The sequence below is a fragment of the Chiloscyllium punctatum genome, chromosome 51, assembly GCF_047496795.1.
Source record: "Chiloscyllium punctatum isolate Juve2018m chromosome 51, sChiPun1.3, whole genome shotgun sequence".
Lineage (NCBI taxonomy): Eukaryota > Metazoa > Chordata > Chondrichthyes > Orectolobiformes > Hemiscylliidae > Chiloscyllium > Chiloscyllium punctatum.
In genome coordinates, this window is record NC_092789.1 from 30,366,834 (window position 1) to 30,379,552 (window position 12,719).

The window sequence follows — 12,719 nt, forward strand, 5'->3', positions numbered from 1 at the left end:
TGTGGGAAAGCCGGGTTCCATTTCTTGGTGTATTGACATCAGTTTTGGAAACGTGGGGATCTGCACACATGGGACATTCTCCACATTAACCGATCTGTAAATGTTTTCTCGCGAGAAGAACAAAGAGTGTGTTCACTAGGACTTTAAACTTGTGATTCCGCGAGGGTGTTAGGGAAAGGAAAAGCGATAGGAAATATTACAAAAACTAAAATGTACACAGCAGTTTATCATGCATGGAAGAAGTTTTAAGATCAAAGCAGACGATGAAAGTGTCAAAAGGAAGAACAGCTCAGGAGATATCAGAGAAGATGTGAATGATGTAAAAAATATACAGACACTTTATCTGAATGTTGAAAGCATAAGTAAGAAGGCTGAAGAATGAATGGCACAAATCAGACCTGATGAACATAATTTAGATTAGATTACTTATAGTGTGTAAACAGGCCCTTCAGCCCAACAACTCACACCGTCCTGCCACACCACATTCCCCCTTCAGCGAAAGCTACAGTCAATTCATCTAACCTCCATATTTTTGGACTGTGGGAGGAAACCGGAGCACACCTCTACACAGAAAATGTACAAACCCTAAACAGACAACTGATGCGGGAATTAAAACGGGGTCTCTAGCACTGGTAGGCAGCAGTGCTAACCACTGTACCACCGTGCCATTACGGAGGCTTGGGTACAGAATGATCATGATTGTGACTTAATGGATGTAGGCTTGCTCGCTGAGTTGGGAGGTTCCTTTTCCAGTCGCCATACTAGGTACAATCTTCAGTGTGCGTCCGAATGAATCACTGGTTGTGTAGCCCGGTTTCTATTTTCATGTTTGGATTTCTTGGGTTACAGATGTCATTTCCTGTTCTTTTTAGCAGTGGTAAATGGGATCCAAGTCAATGAGTTTGTTGACAGAGTTCTTGTTGCAATGCCACGCTTCTAGGAATTCTCGTGCGTGTCTCTGTTTGGCTTCTCCGAGGATGAATGTGTTGTTCTGCTCGAAGTGGTGTCGTTCCTCATCTGTATGTGCGGATACTAGTGAGAGGGGGTCATGTCGTTTTGTAGCTAGTTGATATTCATGCATCCTGGTGGCTAGTTTTCTGCCGTCTTGTGCAATGTAGTGTTTGTTATATTTCTGTCTCTGACTCAGTGAAAGTTTCCAGACTAAGGGACTCGCCACTAAGGACTGATGTGAAAACGCTTTTAATTGCACATCGGGTGAACGGCTTAAAGGCTGTCCTGATGTCGTCTGTGGAAGGTCAATTAACATGTTCAAGACAGATCAGTTTTTTTAAAAGTTATAAGTGAAATGGGGATATTAGGGAAAAAGAAAAGCTTCGGAATAAATTATCTATTCGAACGGTAGAGCAGACTGGTTCAATAAATTCTGACTTCCGTTCATATATTGTTTATGCCTCAGATATCATAGACATTTTTTTCCATGATATCAAAAACTGAAATATACAAACAATATTCTTGCCCATAAAAATACGTTCAATCTCCATGAGCTCAAAAAACTGTCTTAAGAGGTATTTCATAAACAATGTATTGCCTGTTTGAGTGGACGTGACAAATCCGAATGAACGACCGAGATTCGAGTCCGCTCACCGTTTCTTAGTTTAGATACACCTTATTTCTGATGTTATTCAAAATTAAATATTACCACACAGTGTCTGCCTATTTATATGAAGTGACGATGTGGGCTGTGCTTTCTTTTCATGATATTAATTTGTGTACTTAAATAGTTTCTCCCCTTTTACTGTCTGGAATGTATTATTCGTGCTGTTTCGTCAGTGGCCAAAATTCTTAGCAGTGACATCGTTTGCCTCTGCTCCAGCCATCTTCACAGCATTCATCATCGTTCAGACAGCGAAATACAAATGGCATTCAGAAAAATCTTCTCGGCACTCTCTTCAGTGGTTGGCCTAATTTCAATTTTCACTTGACAAAATTGCACACAATGCTTCAGTTTTGAACTGATCAAATGTTTGTGCGGTAGCAGCAGACAATTGCGACACTTGCATTCAATGTCATACATTAAAAATGACATATTTCACATGCCATAATGATCAACTTATTCAACAGCCTTTATGCATTCAGAGACCTACATATTGACAGACCACTGTCACTCTGTTCTGCTGTACCTTTCATTGTTCTTTCGTTGAAAATGTATTCCCTTGCCTTCATACAAAGAACAAAAGAGCAGTGCAGCACAGAAAGAGGCCTAGCGCCCTTCCAGACCTGTGTGAAACACCATGTCCTAACTGAACTAAAACAAAATCTCTCCTTGCTCAGTATGTATCGCTCTATTGCCTCCCTATTCGTACAACCACACAGATGCCTCGTAAATGTCGCCAAAATGCCTGCTCGCACGACATCTTCCAAGCTGTCTCTTTCACATTATGTCTCTTTAAATTATGTGAAATGTCAAAACTGGGAAAAATTCTCTCGTTGTCTATCTTATCCATGACATAATTTGTACAAATAGCCTTGGAATTGGCCATAATCCTGCTTACTAACGACACTTCATGTTGCATTTCAGCCTTCTTAATTCTGCATTTACTTTCCTTACTAAGGTCTTTATTGTCCTCAAGGGCTTCGTCAATTTGTAGGACCTCGGACGGAAATGTATGCTTCTTTTTTTCCATCTAATTATGTTTACTATTTCCCATGGGTCCTGAAGACAGCCAATCCTATTCTTCAGTATTGCAGGCACATGCATATGCTGCACTTTAATCAACTGATCTTTAAAAGCCACCCACATACTAGTTCCAATTGAAAACTCAAATATCTGTTCCCAATCTACACCCCCGAGCTCCTTTTTTAGTTTGAATGTTATTTTCCCTTGCTCAGTTATGAACACTTTGAATTTTCTCGCGTCACTGACTCTTTCTGGGTTGAATTCCATTTCCCACAGATTTTCTTATTTGGACAATCAATTGATATCCTCCTGCAGTTTTCTCGTTTTCTCCATCCACTTCGCTCTTTAAACCATTTTCTTCTTACCTACTAATGTCTTAATTATAACATCTATATTAGAATATCCCAAAAAACACAATGCACCCAGCAGCACGCTCCAGAACTCTCCACTTGTGCAGGTCCAACTGGAGACATGTTCTTGACTAATGGTAACCATAACCTTCAGGTATGTCTGTGATTTGTGACATAATGCATTATGGGGAATTCTTAACAATAAAAATGAAAACATGAATGAGGCTGCAAAGTTATTATTTGCGGTCTGCTGTTGTAGCCGAAATATTTATTTCGCTTATTTAATATAGTTTCAGTTCAATAATGACCATCCAGTATATTCATTTTCAGAAGCAATCAATGGTCAAATTGGTGAACAGAAGAAGGCGATGTTTATAAACCCCATTGCAACATCTGTCGATTGTTTAACTTGGTTGCTTTATTTTCCTTTGCAAGCCCAGGCTGCAATATGAACACATCTTTCTGCATTTGGATAGAGACGGATGCACCCAGTGAGGAATAATGACCGAAACTGTACTTTCCTCACTCATCAGCTACTATTTCCACATAGGAAGTTACAAGAAGTAGACTGTGCAACATAAAATTGAATAAAAGGTCATATTATCTTATTTCATGACTGTCGTAATGGTTTTGATTTTCCAGTTAGATCTTTAAATGGTCATTCAAGTGCGAGAAGAAGCATGAATCATTACTAAATATCTGTTTCATCAGTCTTAGTAATCTCTTGAAAACATTTAATCAGCTAAAATCATTTAAAATTGAACCTGTGTTTGTGTCATTTCACTCCTTCACTTTTGAATGTCTGATTTCCCACAGTCGTTCTGGTGAATCAACTGCGTATTCAAATTGACATGGATTGCCACATACCGGCTCCTGACTTTCCTGGTTTCAAAAGTTAATGTCAGGCCTGCTCTATCATCGTCTCTGCCTTGCAGGTTCAACCACACTTCACTCTTTGTATGTCTCTCGGCCACCTGCAGATGAAATTGAGCTTGAAATTAGGTGATGCTTTTTGGATGTTAGACTGTGGAAGGGCAACATCAACTAAATGCTTCAATATGAAACTGGATGAAGAAATGGAAAAGGCTTATTTTTGGGTCAGCGATTCTTTCAGCAGCAGGGAGAGTTCAATGAATAAAAAGCTGTTTTCATTGATTATTCCCTGCATTGGAGAAATGGCAGTTTGTTTGCAGAAACAGTCAATGGATATTTCAGCTTGTGAGGACATACATGGATGAAGACACTAATTGCAGAACCTGTTAAAATCAATTCCCTGAGATAATGAAGTGCTTCAGCATTACGTGGCTAGCGATAAAAATTCGAAACAGATCGTGTGAATTGAAATTGAACAATATGCCGTTAAATTTTAACCGCTCAAGTGGAGATGTGGAAGCCTTTTCAGAATTTTTCAGTGTTTAAAACCGAAGTTAGGCTTGTTTTATCCAGAAAGCAGGAATTTATAAAGTACCAAATGAGACTTCAAATGTTGTGCTGTGTAAAAATAACATAAGCTAGATCTGAAAGTTGAACATAAATCCTCCAGCACCAGAGATACATATTATTTATTTGGCGGTATTTGTGAGGAACAGAGCATGCATGTCAGAGAGTGAGTACGATGGTGAGGGAACACGTGAGAGTTTGTGGATGAGTTTATTTTAAGTGAGAGATTGCACTTCAATGTGTGTGAGAGGTACGTGTGCAATTGTGTCATTCAGTGAGATGATGAGTAGTATCCTTCAAACCTGCATCTGGGTGAGTGTGTGTGTGTGAATGTTTGTTGTGTGTGTGTGTGTGTGTGTGTGTGTGTAAGCATGTGCGATTGACTGTAAGTGTGTGAATACATGGCAGAATATTTGTGGATGTGGACGTATGCGCATGTGACAGACTGAGTGTCTGCCGTTATCTACATATTGCTATGGCTATGTGTGTGAAGAGCATATCCAAATGAATGCTAATATCTTAAATGCCACAGGATTCTGACTAAGAATGAGTCCCATCAATTCTGACAATTCATAATAGAATTTCCTGGCCATGATCGGAAGCGAAGCAATTATCATTCGAATTATTGACTGCTCCGTTATCTTAAATTTTCAGTGCTATAAAAGCCACCTTCCAAGGACCATAACGATAAATAATTTCTCACCGTTTTGAACAGAAGCATTCTGTTTACTTTTTTCCATTCTTGCTACTAACACAACTTACCGTTCGTCGTGTTATATTCCAATTTCAATTCTTAAAAGTTATTCATGAGGCGTAGACATAAAATCGGTGGTACAATGAAAGTAGCAGTCTCAGTTACATTCAGTACCTTCTTATTCCCATGTTATAATACTTAGTAAGAAAATTGCCCTGCCTCATGGACAATAACTCATTGATACTGGAAATGTAGATTTGATTGGAATTGTGATTTTTAATACATCACTAAGTTATTTTTCAAATATCATCTGAACATGGGCATGTCTTTACTATATATTCCACCTGGCAAATACTTGTCCACTCAATGAAACCGTCCTCACCTATTTTCTGTTGTTTTGGTAGTACTCAACGTTATCTCACACAACGTGCCCTCGTCATTAATGCTCCCTTTGTCTAAATCACTAATATTGATTCTACAGTGCAGCGGTTTCATGAGTGACTGTTCTGGTATCCCCACTAATGCCAACACAGTAACATGTGAACGACAGTTTTTACCGTCCACTATCCAATGTTCTATTGAACGGTTGGGTAAGAAAACAGTTGGATAAATTTGACAACACCCCTCAGCTCAAGTTTAAAACAAGATTGTTGCAAGAAATAAAATAGGTAGTTGCGATTAATCCAAATGCTAACCAGTGAGCAGGGCATTTGTTGTGCAAATGCTAGTGAATGGCATTGCCAATGACCCGAGATACATCTTTCTTGACAATTAAGGTGCAAACTATTCTAGAGGTTACTAATTGGTTGGGATGTATCCTGCTTGAATAGCAAATGATATAACAAGGAAATTTCCTCCATTCTTATGTAGATGCCATTGTTGTCGTTTAAAAAAGGCATTGTTTCGCACAAGTCAGGTTTTGGAGTATTCACTACCATTGGCAGAAAACTTCGTTGGCTAATTTATTTTGTGAACTTCATTATAATGAGTTGTGATATGGAGTGAATTGAATTGAAATAGTGCTGGCAGGGTCTCTGAAGCAGTCATTATATTATGACATGGAACATTTATGACATTTCAGAATGGCCGGTTAGTATTTCTTACATTTAATGAAAATTGGTTTGTTTTCAAGGCATTGAACCCAGACTACACTGATCTGAGTACATTAATTGAACAATTGTAAATAGCGTTAGTGATGATGTAAACTGAAATTATCACAGGAGGATTTATGTGTGTATAAGTAGACGATAACTTCCACTGCCTCAGCCATGGACAACTCCTCTAGTGGCGAAAGATTTTCGAGGTATAACAGAACATGGGACAAACTGCAATTCTGTTAATGAAAGAAATTTACTATCCGGTTTTGGCAGCCATTGGTGTGCCTGGTGAGTTGCATCGTTTTCTATTCTTATCGTATGAAAACTGTTTGTTCTTCCATCTCATTCGAAATGTAGAATAATAGAAGATATTTATACGAATGCAAAAATGCTAGTTCCAAAAATGTTGACAGCATCTGTGAAGACAGAATCAGCGGGAATATTTCAGGACTCGTGATTCTTTGCAGCAATTCTTTATTTTATTTGAACTGTTATCAGTTATTTGTATTATTTGGCCATGTCTTACGTGAAGTTTACTCGCAATTTACTTACACTGTATGGCACTCCACTCGACATTTTAGCAGAACAATTTGAGCAAATTATTTTTTATTCAGTTCCTCTTGAAGGGTCAGCTTTCAAACAGGTCATGATTCATTATAGGTAGGGTTCCCAGTGAATCGCTTTCACAAATCAAACCCCAATAGGGGATTTTGTGATGTCGCCTATAGAGGGAACATTCCACGCACAGTTGTATCCATCACAATCTTAAGGAGAAAAATGCAATATTACCATCTGTTTTATTTCTTTACAGCGAACCTGCTGACTATTGTGGTTCTTTTCCAAGGAAACTGCGCTCTTTCCAAGTGTATCTCTGTCTACATGATGGCCATAGCAACAGCAGATCTACTGGTCATGCTCAATAATGTATTAATATACTATATTTTCAGTTACCACTTTCCAACCTCATTCCTCTCGCAGACCTCGGTTTGTAAATTCATTATATACATGACAGGAGTTACTCTTGATTGTTCCGTTTGGTTCACTGTTTCCTTTACTTTCGACCGATATGTGGTGATCTGCTGCCGAAAGTTTAAGACGAGGTACTGCACTGAAAGAATGGCAGTCGTGGTTGTTACAATTCTTATTCTCCTCATCTTTTTGAAAGACGTCCCAATTTTGCTTGCATTTGATCCTGAGATAACAATTAATAAAATACAGTGGGGATGCCGGGCAAAGGCATCTTTCTTCTCCTCAGATTTTGGTGAATCTTTTGTCTGGTTTCACAGCGCTTCCCTCATTTGGTTCCCTTTCATTTTGATTTCCACATTTAACTCTTTAACCATCAGAAAAATTGTGTTGAGCAATCGAGCGAGAAGAAGAATTCAAAGTCATAGCAGTGAAAATCAGAGCGATGCCGAGATGCAGAACCGAAAGAAATCCATCAGCTTGCTCTTCGCTATTTCAAGCAGTTTCATTTTGTTATGGTTGACACATGCCGTGACATTAGTAATGACCAAACTGACAAACACAACTTATTACCGAGGTGATCGCACAGACCCAGGATACATCGCAACTGAAGTTGCAGCTGTCTTGAGATATTTTAGCTCCTCGCTGAACCCGTGGATTTATGCAGCGACCCAAAAGTTATTCAGGGATCAAGTGAAAAATACATTATTTTTGCCCTGTACGCTATTTATCAGATTCACCAGAAAATGAGAACAAAAAAAACACAAAAACATTGTAATCAACTTTCTCGAATTAAAGCTTAAATTTCAAGGCATTTCCATTGTTGAAGTGACTTCTTTACAGTGTGGTGTCAAACAGAACGCGATTTTGTGAATCTTTCTTGCAATGTACAGAGGAACTTTGTTCCTGAATTAATTTTACGCATGAGGCCCGATGCCATGTGGGCAATTAAAACCTACAGAGAAAGATAAGTTTCAGGCAACAGCAAAACAAATACCTTGAGTTAGAAATGACGTTGTCCCGCCAGCATTTGCAGAACTGGGATTCAAATGAATTATATTAGCAGAAATAGTATATGAAGCAACAACCGAAAAAAGCACAGCGTGGTGCTGAACGCAGATTATAGGGTCGACAAGGAGTAATGAGTTGGCGATGGTGAGCAGTGCGGGAAATGTGAGCAAGAGATCTCCGAGTGTGGATTAAAGATTTCAATGGAAATGTGTATCATGTTGTCCACATTCTTGATAAAAATCGAGGAAGTTCCATTACAGGTCTCTGAGGAAACAACTGTCTCCAGAGGAGAGTATGGGGCATTGGTGCTTTCGATGAACGAATACCAAAATCAGTCTTTGATTGAAAGATACCATTTCATTGGCGCATTTCAGGTTATTTGACTGGGGTTATCGCTGTTATGGAGGCATTGTCTTGATAGCAAAATCTAAACAGATGGAGACATTTATCTCTGGAGTTTCCGTAATGTGAGATTACTTCAAAGTAAGAGAATGTATTCAAAGGTTATTTCACAGTGTAAATGTTCAAAGTATTTTCCAGTTCGTTGGAAAGTCAAAGACATTCGGAAGAATGGAGTGATAATTTAAGACTGAGCTGATGAAGGATTTCTTCTCTCAGATTTGAGCATTTGATTTAATTTGATTTGAGCTATTGTCCCATGTATCTAAGTGCAGTAAAAGCTTTGCTTGCGAACAGTGCAGGCAGATCATTGAAAACAAGGACACTGAGATCATAGATGAGAAAATAACTTCGGCAGAGGAAGACATGCAGGTTGTACTACACAGAAAATGCGTGAGGCAAGGTAAAGTTGAACAAGATCAACGTGAAGTTTAGTTAGAAAGTTTATTCCTCAATGTAATAACGGCAGGGAAGGAACTTATCTTGAATATGCCAGTGTGTGTATTCAGATTTGAATCGACTCAGCATAGAGAGCTGGGGGAGGGAGGAGTTCATTGAATATTATTTATGGTGAGATTCATGGATTTCCGATCAGTAGTGAAATCTTGCTTAATGGGGGAAAATAGGCAAGTGGCCATGAGGGATGTTAGTCAATTGAATGTAAACGCTAGTTCGAAAAATTGAGCAATCTTCCCTCATTCGTCTATCTTCACGTCTTATGATCATCTAAATTACTAATTTCTGCGGTTATGAGTTAGAACCTCACAACAGAACATGCCGAAATGGCTCTTAATGGGTTGCGCTTTGGCGGGTCCATGTGGACTTGTTGTGCCAAAGAGCCCATTTCACACTGTAAGTAATCTAGTCTAATCTAATCTAACATAACTTTGCAGAATATCTTGTTGATCCAATTTGAGCGGTTGGTCATCATATCGGATCCAATAACAGTTGTGCATCCATTTGTATGCGTGATATTATCCTGACTTGTGATAGATCTTCTTCAAGAGTGTCCATTGATGTTCTACCCACGTCCAACTTTTCTGTCCACATCCGTGCTGCCTGTATCTTATTCAAGAATGCCTCATTGCAAATGCGAGTAATAATAGAACTTGCTTCTCAATCCTTTTTTGTCTAAGTTCACTCAATTTCACTTGTCAGTGTCGGTTGGGGATTCGTTCTACTCCCTCATCGTCCATGGTTGAGGATCGTGTGAGACATCTTAAACTTTCCAAATACTTGTTGTGAGGCGGGCATCATCCGTACTTGCTCTGAATCAAATGGCAGGCATGAAGTGAAGCGCAAATTGCGCTATGTGATGGGACAGTGTAAACTTGCAGATTCATATGATATTTCTGTAGTTGATTTGCATCATCATCTATTTCACAGTTTGAGCGAAATGTTTGTTGGGAATTAGGGTTCAAAGGTAAATTCCAGAACAGACATTTGCACGAAATGAAATTGCATTGTCTTAACTTTCCTGCCCCGTGGATTTGGGAATATAGCGATGTTCATCTTTCTGATCAAACCCGAAAAGACATATTCAATGTGCGTTATTATTCATACGTTTTGCATTTGTGCTTGCATTGTAGTTTGGAAGAATGTTCTTTTCTTTCATAAGCAAATCATTTCCTTCTACAAGAGGGCCCCGGGCTTATCAAACATCTTCAAAAGTTATCCTCTAAAATTAATGCTGCTGTCTTCTATTGAGCACTGTCATTTTAACCCTTATTCGGGCTTTCAATGGAAAGTCATCAAGATTCCCCTTAGTCTATGTTGTTTGTTGAAGTTGACTGGTATGAGTTCAGTCAAGTACCAATCTCTATGCATCTGGTTGAGTCGGTGTCACGTCTGTCCTGCTGTCCATAGTTCACATGTGTGACATGGTTTTGGGCAGCATGGTGGTACAGTGGTTAGCACCGCTGCCTCGCAGCGCTAGAGACCCGCATTCAATTCCTGCCTCCGGCTACTCTCTGTGTAGAGTTTGCACATTCTCCCCGTATCTGCGTGGGTTTCCTGCGGGTGCTCCACTTTCCTCCCACAATCGAAAAAACGTGCAGGCCAGGTGAATTGGCCATGTTAAATTGCCTATTGTGTTCGGTGAAGAGGAAAATGGTTCTGCTTCGGCAGGTCAGTGTGGATTTGTTGGTCCGAAGGGCCTGTTTCCACAATGTACGGGTTCTAATCTAATCATAATTGCTCTTGCAGAAACGTCACGGTATCCATTTGATTTATTGCTATGATGCGTGCTTCCATCACAGCTACCCAGCTGAACTGTACTTCTCTTGCTTTCTAAACCAGCACCCATGTTTTTTTTACCTTGCTCTGCTCACACCGCTTGCTCTTCCATATTTGTTAAGAGCAGTTCCAGGCTTTTATTTACAACGTGCATCTCTGAGGAATTAACGATAAGCGTTCCTGGATTAACACCTGATACAATTGTGTTTGATATCTCACTCTTGTTTCCATGGAACCTTTGGTGTCAAAATGACCACTGTGCCAAATGCATCTTTATGGAGTACAACCTGAATAACATCCAATACACATCGAGCTGAAATTGCCACGCAATTCTACAGCTTTCAAATGGACGAGATATCAGCATACTTCACATTATTTTACAGTATCTCCACCTTGATCAGCAACACAATTTTATTAACCAGTCTCTCTTTATATTTTAATTGTGTCGGGGTTGGAAGACGGAGGAGACAATATGACATGCTCGTGGTTGGGACAAAAGCACACATACTTTCATATTATTGACGCCCACATATCAGGATAATATGCCACATACTGCTACAGTGCATCGGGATGCCCTTTCAGAAACGCGGATGTCGACTACTGTACATTCATAATACCACACTCATAATACCTTTACTCAGATACACTGAGAGCCATGCATTCAAAAACGTCTGCTCTTAATCCATTTTTTGACTGCTGGGTTGCATGCCAAATTCCATGCATTGTAATATTGCCCAATAATCCACAAAACGGCTTATATCCCGTTTGAGAATCAAATGTACTACTTCATTCGTTCTTTCCAGCAACTATTCTTCGATCCCTTATACTAACAACACACTTCACAGTCTTTGCGGCCTTAGAGTCAGTGAATCATGTAGTCTCGCAGCACGGAAAGAGTTCCTTTGGCCCAAGCTGCTCCATGTGGATCAAAACATCCTTCTACGCTTTCCCAATTTCCCAGAATTTGGTCTATATCCTTCTAATCCCTTTCTATCCATGTATTTTCACAAATTACTTTAAAATGCTCTCTATGTTCACATCGATCACTTCTACTGTGAGCTCAGTCCATTTGCGTACCACTCTCTGTGGAAAAAAAAACATTTGATCGCAGGTTCCCTTTTATTCCCACCACTCTAAACTCAAACTCATGCTCTCCAGTTCCCAATTCTACAATCTTCAAAAAAGACTTGAATGCATTCACCCTATTCTTTATGAAGTTCAGCCTTGTCCTCAGTCTGCAATGTTCTAAAAAATTCCTGGCTTGTCCAACATTCCCTCCAACACAGACCATTGAGTTCACACAACAACCTTGTAAACCTCTTCTTCTGCCTTTGCATTTTATTAGCATCCTTGCTGGAACAAGATGTTCATAACTGAACACAATATTGCATCTGCAATCTCACCAGCATCCGAAATAACTGTAAGATAACTTCCCAACTTGTACGCTTAATGTCCTGATTGATGAATGCCAGGGTGCCAAAATCTTCTTCACTGACATGTTTCCCTGTGATTCCAATCACAGAGCCCTTTTCCCTCTGATGCCTGTTCCTGACAGGAATCGTAGTATTGAATGGATCTGGCAGTAAACTGGCATGAGTCATGATTTCGATTTTGAAAGTGGAACTGTAACTATTGTATATATTAATTAGATGAATTTACATGACATGTGGAATAAGTATATTTTGATCATCTTGTGGGTCTGGCATAGTCACTGACGCCCTTCCTCCATAAATCACATGAAAATTTGTCACACGACAAAAGTCCTCATGGCTTTGACGTTATGCAGTTAACCTGGATAAAGATATGGATGCTGGAGAGTATAGCTGGTCACTGTGGGCGGCACGGTGGCACAGTGGTTAGCACTGCTGCCTCACAGTGCGAGAGATTCG